Here is a 6,975-nt window from a genome sequence, read left to right as displayed (position 1 = left end):
GACTTTATTCTGTGGGTCAGTACAGTTATGACAATACCCAATTTATATAGGTATTTTTTACTCTACTACAAAAATATATATATATATATATATATAATCTTTGAAACAAAATATTCTTTGCTCTAGGCCTGCTTTAATAGGCAGAAATATATGGCATCCCCGGGGGCATTCACCAGACTGCCATGACAAAAGAACAGCATCTCACGGAGGCCGAAAGGGGCATTTAAAGAGTTGATAGCAGTGACTGGCTCGTAGCTGATCACAGCAACGGCATCTTTTCTCATGAGCGGGCATGTACTCGAAAAGGACAATACTCCCTCGAGGACTCGTCCTTAGCAAGTATGCTCACTCATCTCTAGTCTGCAGTCTTATGGCCCTTTTAAAGAGGTTACTAATGTATTGAGGTGAACATTTGTCACACTGCTGTTGAATATGAATTACAGGAAGCAATGAGTAAAAGCAGACCTGTCACCGGAGACAGATGTCTGTCAATACAGAAGTGTGCATTCACTTGATATAAAAGAATTTGCTTATATACTTGTGCAATGACATAACATTCTGGTAAAAGCAGTTACAAAAAGCTAACCTCTTATGTCACGCACAAGGTGTCTAAAATGGAAAAGGTTCCAGAGATTATTTCTCCAGATGGTCATCAATCAGAAGTCTGTCACCCACGGTCATCAATGGGGGATTACTAAAAGGAAACTGCAGAATCTTGTCACCATAGGCAGGGAGAAAGTATGATCTCGGTATTAGTGTATCTTGACGCCACCAGAAGCTAGGGGTTTGACAGGAGGAACGCCCTTGTCACACCCCTAGCTTCTGATAGCACCTTGCAGCCATGACCCTAGCAGCACACTGTGGATCCATTTTTGCGGGCCCTGCTGCATCAGGCTGACCGTTCGTTATCTTCTTTGCCTTATATTATTATTTGTAAATGCTGCCATGTTACCACAGTAAAATGGCACCATTAACATGTAATAATGTAAGGAAAAGAAGAGAAGTAACAGTCAGCGTAAAGCAGCAGAGCCGAGGCCAGCAGAAATGTTTGGAGACACAGCAGCGTCTCACCTGTGTCTCGGCCGGCATTTCTGGCATGTATCCCACCCCGTTGCCGGCCTGACACCTCCGTCCCTGCCGCTGCTGTCAGGTCCGTCCCTGCCGGCGGCTGTGAGCTCAGTTGTGTCCGGGGATTGTGAGCTTCGTGGCTGACGTCCGCCGGCTGAGAGCTCCATGGCAGATGGCCGATGGGAAAGCTGCTTGGAGATCTGGCTACAGCCCAGGCGGCCGTTCTATGCCTTTTGTTCCTTAGTTTATTGCCCTTCCAGGACCTTGTGCCCAAGAAGCAGCGCAGCCAATCAGCTACAGGGGGTGTCACTCCATGTCAATCTTGACTCCACCAGCTATTGCTGGTGGCATCAAGATACACTAATACCCATCATCTCTGCTCTCTTTATGGAACATTTCATTGAAGCTTTGTACCTTACAAGTTAAAAACAAACCCACACACAGCACCTCCATAGTTCACCCAGCCTCCCTTTTATTTAAAGGCTCTGTAGTATAAATAATATATATTCAGTATAATGAAATTCTGCATTTTTTTTCTTCTTACAGTGCTTTTCACAACCTCGGTATCATTGTGTGCTCATTTCATACAACGTTCCAAATAGAATTACATACAATACTCTTGGCATCAAACAAGAACGTGTTAGACCTATGGGCCGAGAGGGTAGACATTTATATCCATGTTCCCTTTTCTTAACATTTTCTAAGCATTTCACAATTACAAAAACAAACGTTACAACACATTGAATACACCGGATTTGCTTACATTTTTGCCGGTATTCTTGCAGTAACCAATGCATCTCACAGTTCACATCTTAAGATTCCTGCAAATGTACAAATGTATCTCTCTTTAAAAAGGAAGACTATAGCCAAAACACATTTAGCTAGAATTATCAGAAGACTGGTAAAACAGTAGTTTATGTATACGCATAGATGTATAAAATATAACTGTAAAGCTTTTGGGGCTGATATTTAACTCTTTAGGGTATAACATATATCCAGGTTCTTAAAATAAATGTTGTAAAGAACATGAGGTTCTAGATAGGCATTGGCCTTAATGGAACAATAGGCAATACAAATGAATACAAGCAAGTGAAAGATTTAATTTCACAGAAAACAGTCTTCGGTTTCTTTCACACAGGGAGCTAGGCGCGCAGAAATCGCAAGCATAAAAAACACGTGGCTATTAGAACCAATGGTTTCCTATGGGAACGTTCAGATGAAGGAAACCATTGGTTGTAATAGCCACGTGTTTTTTAAGCTGAGATTTTTGCGCTCCTAGCTCCCGTGTAGATCAGCCCTAATATAGATCTTGCGGAGAACAAAGGGGTTAACCTCCTGCTGATCTATTCCAACTTGGTAGTCAGATGAGGGTGAGATGCTTAGCCATATTTGTTCTCCTACTGTATGCCGTACAGAGGGGAGAGGCTCCTGCTTCAGCCAACGGTCTTATCGACAGACACAGTAAAGACACTGACAAACTGACATATTTTGGTCGCCGTTTTCCATCAGTAATATGGAAGTGGGTCTCGGCCTCACCACAGGTCTGCTTCCTGATCTCAAGAGCATCATACATTCCTATGCTGCTCTGAATTTTGGTCAGGAGACCCATGATCCGACTAGTACACGATTCCATATTGCAGACACAAACCGGTGGCCAAAATAAGGCAAATGTATCACTGGCCGTAGGAGGAGGCGAAAACGAGACATGGGCGATATTCTGGGATACGCAGATAACTTTATAGATTTTTAAAATATGTTGTGTAACAAAATAGGATCAATAGTTGAGGAGATGAAGCATGGGCTACTCTGCTCAGAAGTTATCTTTTAGGCAGCACAGCTGATGCTATGAAATTGGAGTTACTTACAGCCTAATAGTGGAGATGGACTACTAAAAATTATTTTTTTGGCTGCGCAAAAGATGCCATCAGCTGTACATGCGTGTGCTCATCTGTCAGCTAATTGGGTGCAGCTTCAAACAGGCCGACAATCAGGCAAACGAGTGGACCTACGAATTGTTGGCCTATGTAAATTGGTCTTAGGCCGGCTTCACACGACCGGGACGGATTGCGTATGCGGGATCCCACAGCGAATTCCAGCTGTGGAAGCCAGCCGGCAATCCTGCAATTTCTGTATTATGGATGACCGCAGCAGCTCGTTGTCGGGCTTGCGCAGTACAGATTTCCCCCCCCCCCCCCAATATTTGTATTTCCCGCATCATCGCCGAGTGATGGTGTCCAAGGAGGCGGCAGCATCAACGGTGTAGAAATTGTAGAAAAAGGTTTTATTGCTCCATAAAATGGCGACGTTTCGACTTAATCTAAGTCTTTTTCATCGCCGAGTGATGACACGGGTACCAGTAGCCCATACGCCATGTTAATGGCGTATGCGCTGCAACCCAGATGGCCTCCAATGACTTCAAATTGAGGCCGTCCACGCAGAGTTTGCAGCAAAATAGAACATGCTCCGTTTCTTCCGGGGCAGAAAGGGCAGATTTGCCACGAAATTTACAGTAGTAGTAAAAGGGGATAAGGTTTTGAAAATCTAGTTTACAAGCTGTGGAAATAATCTGCAAAAACCTGTGCGGCAATTGACATGTGGTGCAGAATTCACATCTTCTCAATGAGCGGGTGAATTCCATACAGAAATAAATCCACAACAAATGGTGCGGATTTGGAGACAGGCTTGCTGCTGCAGCTGTACAGTTGAAGTCACATAAGCAGGTTGTGCTCAGGTTTTTTAATGCAGTTTGTGAATCCAAAACCAGGTGAGGATAATAATAATAAAAAAAAAAAGTAAAAAAGGATGGATACAACTTATTTTAGGATCCACTCCTCTCCTGATGTTGGCTTTAAAAAAATCCATCAAAAAACACAAACCTCAAAAAAAAAAAAAAAAAAAGAAGATGCATATGAAAACAAAATAGAGTCTGCCAGTGCAGTTGCACTAAACTAGCCCTCCACTGTTCCACCAAAGTGTTGTATCTTCTGTATTTCTCTCCATTCCCATTACTCCTGCATCACATGGCTATCACTTTGAAATACTGTCCAACCATTTATGTACTAAAAGGAGGAAAATAAGCTGGCATCTTAAAAGGAAGTCTGTCAGCTAATTTTTCCTATTAAATTCAATATACTGACACATCAGCGACTGACCTGTCACTCCCATCTCTAGACAAAGCTGAAGAAAGGCCCTATGTTAAATAGCCTCATACTGTCTAATGGGCGGTTCACATCAGCCATTGGTCTGGGCTTCCTCCTTTTTCTGCTAAAAACACTCCCCCTCTACGTTGGACGTCTCCAGCTCCTTTCCTCTTCATTTGTACTGCGGATGGTCGGCCCGCAGTCGGACATGGGCAGGACAGAGGTTTTTTTTGTTTTTTTTTAAATGCCTGCTTTTCCCGCATCATCGCCTAGCAATGACATTGAGTCTGTTGCCTTTCCACAATGTTAAGTGCGGAAGGGCCGCGGATCCGAACACTTACATCGACTTCAATGGATGCTGTCCGTATGGAATCCGCACAAAAATGGAGCATCCTGCGATTTTTATTGCGCGCGCGGAAACCGCAATTGGTTTCTGCGTGTGCAGGAAGAATCACTTCTCCACGCTATGCTATGGATGACATTTGCTGCAGAACCTGGAGGCAGACACCTGCCGCGGATTCCGCAATGCTAATCAGTCTGTGAGCAGGTGGCATAAAAGGGGGAATTTTTAAGCAGAAGAGGGATGGAGAAAGCCCAGACCAGTGGCAGATGTGTACCACCCATCAGATGGCCCAAGGGTAACATACAGCGTGAGAAGCCTTTCTGCAGTATCTAGAGAGGGTATCCGTTTTAACAATCAATCAGTCACTCATGCATCAGTATATTGGAGTTTAATAGCAAAAAATTAGTTGCCAGACGTCTTTTAAACCTCTCCAATCCAGTGTCAGACCTCGTCCGACATTGAGATTTTCCTGCATAGGGTCAGTGGGGGGGCGAAGTCTGACACTATGCAGAACAGAGCTCTGATGTCGGAGGCTGTTCTGCATATGTATATTACACTATGCAGGACAGAGCCCAAATGTCAGAGCCCTCTCCTGCACAGTGTAATATACATATGCAGAACAGCCTCAGACAGACATCGGAGCTCTGTTCTGCATAGTGTTAAAAAACATTACGCTATACCCATTGTATGGCACTGTATTACAGAGACAGATATCAATCTCTATTAGAGAAATTTAAAATGAATAGAGCCTTATTATATAAAATGTAATATCAATATACATATATTTACAGGATTATTACAAATGATCTTCCCAATGTGAAACACTCACACCTCACGTTCAATTAAAAAAAAAAAAAAGCTAATAAAATCATCATGACAGATCATTTTTCTGTTACTATTGAGTAATTCCAAGGAATCCACAATACGCTTTCCCACTCAAATAAGATCTGGGGAGTATGGAGGTGGGAGGGAAATTGGATTGGAAAGGGTTAAAGGTCATTTCCACTAAGGATGATATCTGACATACAGCACTGTGTGGCATAGTAATTTTTAGTGCATTAAAAAATATATGCTGCAGCCAGATGTTAAGTAACAGTGAAATATTGAAGAGTATACAATTATTTTGTTTGGTGTTTTTTATTTTTGGTCAGTGTTTTTTTTTCCTTTTCAAACAGCAGCATGCTCCAGCTATGGCGCTTTCTGGCATTTTCTCTTCAAAGGTTTCTCTGTAAGACTTGCGACGAAAAAATAAAATTAGTGTAGAAAACAAAAAAGTTAAAAATGTTCAAAACTGCTTTAAAAAAAGTGACGTATGGTATTTATTTAGGCAGATAAGCCACTTTCAGATAAATGTATTTCAGCTCTGTATTTGGTCTGTGTTTTGCAGACTGTATTATATTCATATCCCTGTATTTTTCACAGTGGGTTTTTTTTTCCTGCCCCTAGATCACAGAATGACCCATTTCTTCCACTTTTGCTTCTGTATTGCCATTTTCTCTTGGGCAAATACAGATCAGAATTTGTCCTGTAAAGAATGAAATATACAGAGGCAAAAACAGATCAAATACTGATTATATACAGTTGTCTAATCTGTAGCAGATGGGTTACAATATGCTTGTCTAGAACCTTAAAGCATGCCCTTCTGTATTTTAGTTCTCTCCTTCTCGTCTGATATACTGTTGAGCAAGAACAACATTTTGGATGGAGTTACACTTTATTTATACGGGGTTATTACAAATGATCTTCCTGATTTGGAACCCTCATAGCTCTCGTTTAATGACACTCAGATACATAAATTTGATCAATGGAAACAAAATCAAAAAGTTGTTCCACATCATCAAGAAAGTTTTGCAAATCAGAGGTATTCAATAGGAGCCCCCTTTGTCACTCGATACAGAACCTGTAGTCAAGTTCCTGTCACACCAAATGTAGCGTATCACAATTGACTGATGCAATGGCTTCTGTAATGAGTAGTTGCAGACCACGCGTAGTGGATGATAAAGGGGGCATGTAGACTATCTTTAACACTCCCCCAGAGGAGAAAAGAATAAAAAATATTTAAAAAAAATAAAATCACAATGCAAAAGGGCCAAGGAATGCGGGGGGCCAAGGAAGACGTTGACCATCATCACAGCCTGCATGGCCAATCATCTCTTGGGTAGTCGCCTATTGAGCCAACTTTATTGGGACAATGGGGGGCACCCTGTCCTATTGGAAGATGAAACTTGGAATTTCCTGTTCTAGCTGCGGTAAAAGCCATATCTGTAGGATGTCCAGGTATGACAGCCCCAGGATTGTTTCCTCATGGAAAAAGGGGGTTCACTTTTTTACAAGTTATAGCACAAAACACATTCAAGTTGAGGGAGTTGTGTATACGCTCCATGTAGACATGTGGTGCAGACAACATGGCAAGTGTAAAATCTT

The sequence above is a fragment of the Eleutherodactylus coqui genome, chromosome 5 (assembly GCF_035609145.1).
Source record: "Eleutherodactylus coqui strain aEleCoq1 chromosome 5, aEleCoq1.hap1, whole genome shotgun sequence".
NCBI classification, from domain to species: domain Eukaryota; kingdom Metazoa; phylum Chordata; class Amphibia; order Anura; family Eleutherodactylidae; genus Eleutherodactylus; species Eleutherodactylus coqui.
The sequence above is the reverse complement of the archived record's forward strand: the minus strand, read 5'-3'. Positions refer to the sequence as shown.